General features: G+C 38.6%; 1 protein-coding gene across 7 annotated transcripts in view; it reads left to right on the forward strand.

Moving 5' to 3' along the window:
* The window catches only part of USP54 (ubiquitin specific peptidase 54), a 146,978-nt gene that overhangs the window by 54,866 nt on the left and 79,161 nt on the right, over positions 1–12,951 (forward strand). The window lies entirely within an intron of this gene.

Genomic DNA, 12,951 nt, shown 5'->3' on the forward strand with positions numbered 1-12,951 from the left:
GCACTACGAAAGCGTCTTCAAGTGCTCCTTTTGACTTAGTGCAAAGGACTTTTTTAGTGCTGGCCCTCCATTTGAAAGCAGCTGCCACTCCGCAAACCTTATTGTTATACTGCTGACCTCTGTCATCAGGAATGCTCCGGGAGGAAACAGACTCCTAAATGTTTTTCTTAAGCCTTTATGAAGTTTGTGGTGTGTCCTTTCAAGTTACTTTTGGTTAGTTTCTTAAGTTTACTTTGTGTTTCGTTGGAAGCTCCATGTTTTTAGCTTTATCATGAATTGTCAGTGCTGAGTTCCTGGTAGGTGGTAAAAAGAATTGCCCTTTCCCTGTTACTCTGTTCTGCGGGAAGCCTTTGTGGTTTAAATTCACAGTTTCCCATTGTTGCTAGCTTCAGTTGTCTCCTCCCAACGTACCCTTCCCTCCCCAGAACTCTAGCTCTTCCCTTGCCCCTCCCCATTCCTGTATCACTGGTCCCACAAATGCCCTTGTGATTTCTGGTGGCCTTTTGCTGGAGGTTTGAGTGTGCGCTCTGGTAAGTACGTGCTTATGGTAAAACTGGGTGGGTGGAGGGATGTAGGGAACTGGTCAGTCTTTGTGAAGTGTTGCTTTTAACGGGCAAAGTTTAAACCTTGAAAGTGAGGTTAACTTCTTAACTTTCAGAAGGCTTCTTTAATGCTGACTGTTGTTTCTGTGCTTCCCTCCTCTTATTCAATTATTAAGGCTTTGGAACTTTGATTTTTATTATTGGTTTAAAAACCCATTCTCATAGATTTTCTTGAGCTCATAGAATTAAAGGCAAGGGTTGTGGGTTTAGTATTTTAAATTTCCTTCAGATAGAAGGTTATTTGTGATTTCTTTATACTTATTTTCAGTATTAACATACTGATAAAAGAAATAATGAAGAAGAGGTCTTATTTTGTGGCTAAGCTGGAAAGTAGCATTTATTTCCAGAATTGGAATGATTCTTTTTTCTTCTCAGCAAATGTTGGCAAAATTCACTAAAATTTTGGCAATATATTGTCAATTCTGGGAAATGGTTTGCTGAGTACTGAGGATAACAGATGGTTCTGGGAATTACTTTTGGGAAGTTAGATTTGTTCATTAGCACCTTCTCTCTTGAGATGTGAGGTCTATAATCCTTTTGAAAGTAAAATATTTAATATTCGGTGTTCAACTTAAGTCAAATATCACTTTCACAATGGGCTTTCTATTTCCTTGGATTATACGTTTTGATCTTCAACTAAGAAACAGTGTGTGTGTGTGTGTGTGTGTGTGTGTGTGTGTGTGTGTGTATGTGTTGACATTGAATGGATGATATTCTGGTATTTCAAGCAGTTATAAAGTTATAAGCCTTGGGTTCTTCAGAAGTACTGCTAATTAAAAGTCATTTTTATGGTAGATGATGTGAGGGAAAACTTGTTTGTGGTATTTCATTGCGGTTCAATTGAATCACTTATTCAAGTGATAGGTGCACTTGTATAATAATGAATTCCTGAGCTCTACTACCATGTGGCAAGTGCTAGTTTCTATGCTAAGTGCTTTGCATTTACTTCTAATTCCCAATATGACCTTGTCAGATAGGTAGTATTATCCCTTTGGGAAACAGTCATGCATAGGTAGAACATGGGTTTTTCTTTTTTTGGAAAATGAGGGAAATAATCCCTACTTGGTAGATTAATTGTGAGAATTAAAGGACATACCATGTGTCTGGTGCCTAGCATAAAGTTGGTGTTCACTAAGTGGTGGCTACTGTTATTATAATTTTACAGCTGAAAGAGCTGGGGGGTAAGTACTTTGCTTAAGGTCTCTCAGTTGTCAGAAGTAGAGGTGGGATTCGAACTGGCTCAAAACCAGGAGTCTGGCAGCATGATTTTGTTTGAGTATTAGAAGGCTTTTAGAGTAGATTTCAGTGGATCCCTGCCCATCCCTCCACTCCTGCCCCCAGAGAGGAGGGGTTCTTGATACATGCCTTTCTTTCCTTCGTATCCTCTGTCACCTTCCCAGTCATGTGCTTGGTCTCTCACACTGGAGTTGCTTGTGCCATTCAGTGCCAGTGTTCTCCTAGCAGAAACGAGTCAAGCCAGTGCAGTCAGTGGCTTTTGATAGAGCCATCATGCTTTCATTATTGTTTGTGCTGAAATAATTTGGGCAGTGGTATGTTTATTTTTTTTTAATTTTTTAAATTGTAAGCTCCTTTTTTTTAAGTGGTATGTTTATAATGATTAATAAATACTGCATGGTTGCAATTGAACATTTAAGTTGAAAAACAATCTTAGGGTTTAAAAAATTAGGAAAAAACTCTCTAGTTCTAAGTTACTGAACTAGAGGATAAGGCAACTTTATGGAACTCATAGTTATCATTTTGCTATCCTGGGGCCTAATGTATTCACTATTGACTTTTTTCCCTTTATCTACCACAGTTACTAGTTTGGCGCTACTAACAGTATGTTTGTTTTACATTTATTTATTTATTTAAGTTTTGGCTGTGTTGGGTCTTCGTTTCTGTGCGAGGGCTTTCTCTAGTTGCGGCGAGCGGGGACCACTCTTCATCGCGGTGAGCGGGCCTCTCACTGTCACGGCCTCTCTTGTGGCGGAGCACAAGCTCCAGACGGGCTGGCTCAGTAGTTGTGGCTCACGGGCCCAGTTGCTCCGCGGCATGTGGGATCTTCTCAGACCAGGGCTCGAACCCGTGTCTCCTGCATTGGCAGGCAGATTCTCAACCACTGCGCCACCAGGGAAGCCTTACTAGCAGCATGTTTGAGGAAGAATGTTGTGTTTGTTCTACTGGCTATTAGGTAGAGTATCTTTCTTCCATAGACCTTTGGGAAACAGAAGGTATGATTTAGGTATGATATGATTTAGGCAGGAGATTCAGGGAAGAAATAAAGAGATGACTGGTTATACTTATAACTGAGTTATCTCTAAATTGAAAAATGTATTTCAAAAAACTTAGTTCTTCATTTATTCTTTTATTTAACAAGTGTTGAACATCTGCTGAGTGTAAGGCAATGTCACTTTCTGCTTTTTATTCTAATAAAGTACTCGGGTGTTGGTTAAGAACTGATTAACAAAATGTTCCTGGGAGGGAGAGATTAAATCCCAATTGGTAGGGGACAGTATTTAGAAAATCTTTTGGGAAATGAATTAAATATAAATGACTACTCCTTCCTAATAGGGTGTGACTATCATTAGTCTTTATTACTATAAATTGCCAGCAGGATGGCTTCTTCAGACAGGTTTGCTGAGTGGAGTGGATTATTAGTATTAGGAAATACTGGGAAGATGGGGCTGGGGGAAGGGTAATACAGATGACCCTTGAACAACAGGGACTGGAATTGCATGGGTCCACTTATATGCAGGTTTTCTTCAATAAATATACATATTCCTTATTGAGCAAAATGCCGGGTGTATACATAGAACAACTCATTTTTTTGTATTTTAAGTGTAAGTATTTTGTCACTGAAGTTTTTTGAGCTAAATAGTAATTGATCAGAGATTGCTTTTGGCACCATTTTATAGGTAGGATTAGAAGGGGGAGAATAGTTTGGAAGTTACCACAGTAGTCGAGGTGAATTGTATTGAAAATGCATTATTTTTAGAATACATTTTCCCTCATTTTGATGTGGCTTTTGGTTTGTGCTATCTATTATAGTTTAATCTCATAGAATTTTTACAGTAAGTGTGTGTGTGGGAGGGGGGCGGTGTGTGTAAGAGAGAAAGGGAGAAGGAAAGAGAGAGGATGGGTATAGGGGATGCAGTTATCATAATCACAGCTACTATTTATGGAGCTCCTATTTTGTACCTGGCCCTAAGTGTTATAATTTTGTTGCAATACTCTCAAGAAATCACATTTATTACATGTAGTAAATGACCTGAAAGTGATGTAGCAGGATTGGAATTTAGATTCATTTTATCCTGCTTCTTCATAATTATCATCAAAACATTTATGTCTCATTTGCTAGATACTGGGCTAATTATATATATATATATATATATAAAATATATATACACATATATGTATGTATACACACACACTATTTCATTTAACTCTCGTAAGAGTTGTATGAGAGACATATATATATTTTTAAATTCCATTTTACTGATGAGGTACCTGAGACTTCAATAATTGATTCAATAAGTTGGTCAAGATAACACAGTTGTTAGGTGGTAGAGTCCAAACCTGTTCTACCATGTGAACTCTAGGTTCCTAAGTTTTATTTTTATTTATTTATTTATTTATTTTTAAAATTTATTTATTTTATTTATTTATATTTGGCTATGTTGTGTCTTTGTTGCTGGGCATGGGCTTTCTCTAGTTGTGGTGTGCGGGGGCTACTCTTCATTGTGGTGGGCGGGCTTCTCATTGTGGTGGCTTCTCTTGTTGCAGAGCGTGGCCTCTAGGCCCGTGGACTTCAGTAGTTGTGGCTCACAGGCTCAGTGGTTGTGGCTCGTGGGCTCTAGAGCATAGGCTCAGTAGTTGTGGCACATGGACTTAGTTGTTCCACGGCCTGTGGGATCTTCCCGGACCAGGGCTCGAACCCATTTCCCCTGCATTGGCAGGCGGATTTTTAACCACTGCACCACCAGGGAAGCCCGGTCCCTAAGTTTTATAAATCACATTGTGTTCCCTGGGAATGGTGCCTCCTGGATCTCCACTATGATCATGGTGTTTCCTGAGGTTATATAATGTGGTTGGCCCTGCAAAGCCTGCACTTTAAACCACTATGTTCTTTCTACTATCATGCTGCCTCCCTTGGAAGTCAGTAGATTATCTATATAGCTCTGGATCTTTATAAGGAGGGGCTAAGTAGCCTGCAAATGTCATTTCTTTTTATTTATTTTTAAAATTAATTTATTAATTTATTTTTGGCTGTGCTGGGTCTTAGTTACAGCATGTGGACTTCTTAATTATGGCATGTGGACTCTTGATTGTGGCATGTGGGCTCTTAGCTGTGGCATGCAGACTTCTTAGTTGTGGCATGCAGACTTCTTAGTTGTGGCATGCATGCGGGATCTAGTTCCCCCACCAGGGATTGAACTGGACCCCCCTGCATTGGGAGCACGGAGTGTTACTCACTGGACTACCAGAGAAGTCCCCAAATGTCATTTCTTAGTCGTTACATTTGTCACTTAATAGTAAAGTGAAACATGTCTTGTTTTTTTTTCCAGCTGCTTTTGGACAAATTTATTGTAAATGACAGTTTTCTAAGCTCTTACAAAAAGAAAAAATATAAGGCTTTCTGTCCTTTATCAGCATACAGTTTTTCTTGTTGTACATGATGTAATAATTTGAAGCTGCCAAAGTCCAACCCTCAGGAAATTGTTTGAGTTGAGTAACTGTATTCACTGGGGAGTTTGTGATAACCAGCCCATAAATCAACAAATAACGTGGACTTTTTTATGGTTGTAGATGCTATCTCTTTTTATTTTTAAGCTTGAATCAGAGCAAATATTGATTGAGTTGATACAGTCTTCATTAGAAAAAACCATCTGTGATATCTCAAGCTAGATATGGAGATTTGGAGGACTCTTATTTAAGGAGAGTCAGAGTTTATCAGAATGTTGGAATTGGCTGTTCTAGGTACTTATCCCTTCAAACGAGAAGTTTTCTCTTTAAATTAAACTTTCAGTGATTCAGTGCCTATTATATTCAACTTCTGTGTGGAATAAAAAGATACACTTAAGGAATATGTGAGGTACTCCATGTACACAAATAACTGTAATATGGGGGAGGATGGGAATGCTTATCTTGGAGTGGAGGATGAGTGAGGGGCACTTAATAGGTGCTCAGTGAAATGTCTGATGAATAAATGAGTAGATGTAGCTGGGAAATGGTGGTAAGGTCTAATGATTCTCAAACTTTGTGTAGGTGCCAGACATATTTAATTCAATCTTATAAATTAGTAGTTAATTTTACTAGCGGACTATGTGAATGTAAAAATATGCAATAAAAAAAGCACAATCATGGACTTCCCTGGTGGCTCAGTGGTTAAGAATCCGCCTGCCAATGCAGGAGACGTGGGTTTGAGCCCTGGTCTGGGAAGATCGCACATCCTGTGGAGAAATTAAGCCCGTGCGTTACAACTACTGAGCCCACATGCCACAACTACTAAGCCCGTGCGCCTAGAGCCCGTGCTCCGCAACCAGAGAAGCCACTGCAATGAGAGGCCTGAGCACCGCAATGAAGAGTAGCCCCTGCTCGCCACAACTAGAGAAAGCCCGCACGCAGCAACAAAGATCCAGCACAGCCAAAAATAAATAAATTAATTTAAAAAAAAAAAGCACAATCATGAACATGAGTCAATAAGAAAAAAAACCTGTCAAAATAGGTCCTGTTGACTGCTTTGGGTTTGTTTTTGTTTTTGTTTTGTAGAAAAGAATAGTTTTATTGCTTTGCCAGGCAAAGGGGGACACAGCGGGTTCCTGCCCCCAAAAAACTGTCCCTGCTTTTTTTTTTTTTTTAAAGTTTACTCTTTGTTCATGTTTTTGCCTTGTAAGCAGTGGAATAAGTGGACAAGAAAAAATTATGGGAGAGAAACTTGTGAAAACTCCATCCATTAATTTCTCCCCTTGTGAATTATAAAAATACCATTTTTCTCTAGCCAAAAGAATACCCATCTCTGGAAGCCATTGAAAAGGTGAGTGTCATGGTATTTTAGGAGTCCTCTGGTAGTCACATATATAGGAATGGAGACCTGTCAAAGAGTCAGAATGTGGTCCAGTAGTCCAGAGGGGAGAGGATCTGGACCTCAGCAGCAGCAGCAATGAAAACAGAATGAAAGGAAATAGAAATCCACATCTGGCCCCCTGTTTCTAAATAGGAAGTAGTTACCAATTATTAAACGGCTTTCTCAATGGTTGGTTACCTCTGGTCCAGAGTCCTTTCATTCTGTTTTTAGGGAAAATGAGTTTAAATTCCAATTTTAGTTTTACTTTAAGTAAGGAAACTATAAATTAAAGATAATTCATCTATGAATTATAGATAATTTAGAAAATAGAGAAAAGAGGAAAAAAAATAATTCATCACCCTAACAAGACCCCTGCTATTTTACATTTACTTATCCTTGATCTTGTAGATTTAAAAACTTTTCTAATAGTTCATTCTAGGTAAATCAAGCTCTGAGAAACAGGTTTCTGAACTAATAACCCATTAACTGCTAAACGTTGATGTTAAACATGATAACCCCAGACATTTCACACAAGCCTTCATTGGACTCTAAATTTCCCATGATCACAAACTGTTAGTCCACTTACCTTTATAATTATAGATGTTAATCCTCCAATTGCCTCTATTCCGCATTGGGCCCAAGCTTTCATCTCCCTCAATGAATTATTTGCACATTTAAAAAGTTTTTTATTTGAACCAATTTTGGACTTACAGAAAAGTTGCAAAAATAGTACAGTTTTTATATAGCCCTAACCCAGCTTCCTCTAATCTTATCATCTTATATAAGCATAGTATAATGATCAGAAGCAGGAAATTAGCATTGGTTCAATACTGTTACATAAAGACCGTCAAACTTCAATTTTCTTCACCATTGTTCTTTATTGAGGATCCTGTCTAGGATCTCACATTGCATTTTAGACTTTTCTCCTCCTTAGTCTCCGAGGTTCTGTAAAAGTTTCTCAGTCTTTCTTTGTCTTTTATAACTTTGACATTTTTGGAGGGTATTAGTCAGTTATTTTGTCAAATATTCCTCAATTTGGATTTGTCTGATTTTTTTTTTTTTCCTCATGATTGAACTGAGATTATATGGTTTAGGCAAGAACGTCAAGAAATGTGTTCGCAGTGCATTATTACCATGGGATTCATGATGTCAATATGTATTATTGCTCGTGATGTTTGACTTGATCACTTGGTTAAGGGGGTTTCTGCCTCATTTCTCTACAGTAAAGTTACTATCTTTCCCTTTGTGGTTAATAAATGTCTTGGTGGAGATACTTTGATACTATCATTTGCATGAATGTCATGGAATTCTCTACGTATAGAATTAGTAGTATTACTTAGAGACCTCATTGAACTTCATTTAATGATTATGAAATGAATTCCCTTAAGGGAGCTATCCCTTTCTGAGATACCTGCACCTTACTCCTGGTTTCATCAAAGGACCTTCAGGTTCTGCAGGAATAAATCCTTTCTAGTCAGTATTGGTCTCAGTTACACTCATATCCCATTCATAAAGAAGTCTCCAATGCTAATGCTAATAAGCTATAGATCTCTGAACCTCCCTTACCCCACTGTCTCTTAGGGTGACAGGCTCTTCCTGTGGCCCAGTGTCCTTCCAGGCCTCATCTCTCTTTATGGTTAAGCCAGTTTCATTTTGCAAACAGTTGAATGACTACTTAGGGTTTTTTCAGACACAGAGGCTAAGAGAAGCTGACTTTGTTGGTGAGGAATATAGTAGTAGATAATTAGGGCGGCTACGTCTATAGCCTGGTTTAATACTTTGGCCTGAGAAAAATGGCAGCACATTATGATGCATTGTGTATACTCGTTGTGAAGTAATCATTCTCTGTATTTCATTAATATAGAGAAATGTTTTTTTCTAGAGGTCTTCATTTTCTAGAGGTCTTCATTTTCTAGAGCTGTACCTCTAATACTGGCGGTCTTGAGCCATGATCTTTTAAATTTAGCCCTGCCATTTCTACTCTGTCAACTGTGTGTGGATCCCTAGTAGAATTATTACAGTCAGCCCAAGAATGAAAAATTCAAAGAGTACAATTTAGATCTATTTAGTGCTAACTAAATTTATATAACGCATAATGTATTAGATGGCTTTGATTAGTAAAATACATATTTATTACTATTACCGAATTTAAAGTAGATTTTTTTTTTTTTTTTGTGGTACGGGGGCCTCTCACTGTTGTGGCCTCTCCCATTGCGGAGCAACAGGCTCCGGACGCGCAGGCTCAGCGGCCATGGCTCATGGGCCCAGCCGCTCCGCAGCATGTGGGATCTTCCCGGACCGGGGCACGAACCCGCGTCCCCTGCATCAGCAGGCGGACTCTCAACCACTGCGCCACCAGGGAAGCCCTAAAGTAGATTTTTGAATCATATATTTTCTCAAGTAACGTATACTATAAAAGCTCAGTTTCTGTAATATGATTCAGAGTCTGTGGGACCTGGAGCTTACATAATTCAGAGGGCCCATTTTAAGGGAAACAGTTTTTTTAAAAGAGAAAAGTAGATATTGGGCTTGAGGGCCTGTGCAAGAGAGGGGCCCTTAATCTTCATGGTTTCTTCTTCTTTTTTTTTTTCTTAATTCTACCCCACCTTGCCCTTGCCTTTCAGTGTTGTCTGCACATATGGTGCCTCTCCCTTCCCAAGGAATTGCTTTTACTAATATCATTTCCTGTCACAATTCATGGTTTTTTCTTAAGCTTGCCTCTGGATGTGGGGGTCTGCAGAAAGGTTGGGACCCACTGTTTTCTGTCATTTCACACATGGGAAAGGTTTTTTAGCCTGCTCACAGGAAGTTAGTGTGTTCAGATTGGGAACAATGTGGGACATACAATTTAGTAACTCTACTACATAAAGAAATAGGTAATAGGTGATAAGATGACATGCTTCTTTCCCAATTCTGGCTTCTAAGCTTCCTAGTTTACCTGATGTTAGAGACAACAAGGTAATGCAGGCTGTTTTGACTTAGTAAAGCCCAGGAGCTAGGTCGTAATGATGATTAAATAAGTATAAAGTAGATTAAAGATTAAATAAATATAAGTATTTATGTTCACATTTTTTATTTCTTCATGATTCAGACTTGGTAGGTTGTATATTTCTATATTTTAATTTATTTCTTCTAGATTATTCAGTTTGTTGGTGTATAATTGTCCACTGTAGTTTCTTATGATCCTTAGTATTTCTCTGTTATCAGTTGTAATTTCTCCTTTTTAATTTCTGATATTATTTATATGAACCTTCTCTCTCTTTTTTCTTAGTCTAGTTAAAGATTTGTCAATTTTATTTATATTTTCAAAAACCCAGCTTTTAGTTTCATTGGTCTTTTCTGTTGCCTTTCTAGTATGTGTTAATCAACTTGATATGGGAATCCCTTCACACAATGTATTCATATATAAAATCATCACATTGTACACTTTAAATACATAACAGTTTTATCAATTATACCTGAATAAAGTTGGGAAAAAAGGAATTTATGAACAAGCTTATTCAGAGTCTATTCAGCAATAGTAAAATATAGGTTGCTGTATCTTCTTCAGAGTTGAGAGCAACACGGCAATAGGGTTCTTGTATGCTCTTTCTCCTCCTTCCATCTTTGATTGAATATTCCATTGTGTTTGGAGTTGGCTGGAAACTAATAAATGTGGATAAAGATAATGATACATTTTCTGCAAAGAGTTTGGGAATAACTAGCTGACAAATAGCCTACTATCTGTTAGTTTGTTGTAGTCTAGGACTATTCTCTGCAGGATGCTGCGTGCCCTTTGGTTGCTACTGTTACAAAGGCAAAATCAATCAGATAGGAGTATTAGATAATGGACTATGGAGCCGTTTAAATTTAAATTTGAATAAATTTGCATCTAGCACTTAGTTACCAATATCAGGTGGTGGTTGTTTTTAATCATCATCTAATTGGCTGACCTGAAAACTAAGCAAGATTCCGTACTGAAAACTGTATATGGGGCTTCCCTGGTGGCGCAGTGGTTAAGAATCCACCTGCCAATTCAGGGCACACGGGTTTGATCCCTGGTCCCGGAAGATTCCACATGCTGCCGTGTGGCACAACTACTGAGCATGCGCTCTAGAGCCCGCGAGCCACAACTACTGAGCCCACGTGCCATGACTACTGAAGCCCGCATGCCTAGAGCCTGTGCTCCGCAACAAGAGAAGCCACGACAATGAGAAGCCCGCACACCGCAACGAAGAGTAGCCCCCACTATTTGCAACTAGAGAAAGCCCTTGCTCAGCAATGAAGACCCAAAGCAGCCAAAAATAAATAAATTAAAGAACAACAACAACAACAAACAAACTGCATATGGACAACTTCTTTGGAACAGATTTCCACTAAACAAATAATGCAATGCTCACCAAGTTTGTTTAGCTTTGGGTTTTTTGTTTGTTTGTTTTTTTAAACTAAGTATCTAAGGATATGACTCATATGCATTTATACAGAACTACCTCACTAGGATCTCATCTGCCCAAAGCTGTGTGATGTCCCTTAAACTGTTTATATTGACAGTGAGGAAAGCCTGAAGTTTTAACTGAATCACATAAATATTAGAATATCTTGCTTTATAAGATGAAGTAATTATGGAAAGTTTATGTATATGTATATGTGTACACATACATACATACCTATATACACACACATATATATTTAGAATCATGCTTTTTAGTTAGAATCACGATTTATAAATAGAAAGATAGATTATATGACAAATAAAATAAACTATAGTGAACTCCTATGTAATGTATCCCCACAATAACAGATATTTGTATATACACAGTAACAGATATTTGTATATAACACAATTGGCTTCTGACCTCCATCCATTCTCTATTCTCAGATGGGATGGAGGGGAACAGGGAGAGGGGAAGGACCCTAGAAACAATGGTCTGATAGAAACATTAATTTCCCTTACAATTATAGAAAATTTATATAGGAATTCAGAAATGGGGGAGATCCCTTCAGGCTTGGGGTAGTCAAGGAGTGTTTTACAAAGGTTTTTACAAAGAGGCTGGGTTACCTATAGAGGGGAAGTAGGTTACTGAGCATCCCAAGTAGGTAAAACTATTAATAAGATCACAGAAATGGGAAAAATGTTTGGGTAAAAGTTTTTTTGTTTTCTTTTTATAAATTTATTTATTTTTGGCTGCATTGGGTCTTTGTTGCTGTGCGCGGGTTTTCTCTAGTTGCAGCGAGCGGGGGCTACTCTTCGTTGTGGTGCACGGGCTTCTCGTTGTGGTGGCTTCTCGTTGCGGAGCACACGCTCTAGGCGCACAGGCTTCAGTAGTTGTGGTGCACGGGCTTAGTTGCTCCACGGCATGTGGGATCTTCCCGGACCAGGGCTCAAACCCGTGCCCCCTGCATTGGCAGGTGGATTCTTAACCAACCACTGTGCCACCAGGGAAGCCCTGGGTGGAGAAGTTTTATGTAGTGGGATAAAAAGAGATAAATATAAAATATAAATTAAGGTCAGATTATGTTATTAAGAATCAGACTGAGAAGTTTGGACATTATTCTTCAGGAGGGACCTGGGAAAGGTTTTTGTTTTTTTAATTGACACTTTAAAATATGCTTTAAAAAGTGTTTTTTAGAATCTTTGGTAGTCTATATAAAATTAGAAAAATTTATATTAAAATACCACAATCTTTTTGGTATAGAGTTCTGAGTTTTGCTAAATGCATAGAGGTAGTATAGTATAACTACCAGCACAATCAAGACACGTTAACAGGGCTTCCCTGGTGGCGCAGTGGTTGAGAGTCCGCCTGCCGATGCGGGGGACGCGGGTTCGTGCCCCCGTCCGGGAGGATCCCACGTGCCGCGGAGCGGCTGGGTCCGTGAGCCATGGCCGCTGAGCCTGTGCGTCCGGAGCCTGTGCTCCGCAACGGGATAGGCCGCAACAGTGGGAAGCCTGCGTACCGCAAAAAAAAAAAAAAAAAAAAAAAAAAAAAAAAGATACGTTAACAGTTTCATCAGCCTGGTACTGCCCCTTTGCAATCAACCCCTACTGTCACCCACAACTTCTGGAAACACTGGTCTATTTTGACTTTTAATTTTGACTTTTCCAAGATGTCATAAAAGTGAAATCATATAGTATATAGCCTTTTGAGTCTCATCATAGTACATTTGAGATTCATCCATATTTTTGTATATGTCAGTATTCTTTCCTTTTTATTGTTGAGTTTAATGTATGTATGTACCACTTACTAGTTGAAGAACATTTGGGTTGTTTCCAGTTTTTGGTGATTATGTGTAAAGCCACTATAAACA

This window comes from Stenella coeruleoalba (assembly GCF_951394435.1).
Source record: "Stenella coeruleoalba genome assembly, chromosome: 16".
Taxonomy (NCBI): Eukaryota; Metazoa; Chordata; class Mammalia; order Artiodactyla; family Delphinidae; genus Stenella; species Stenella coeruleoalba.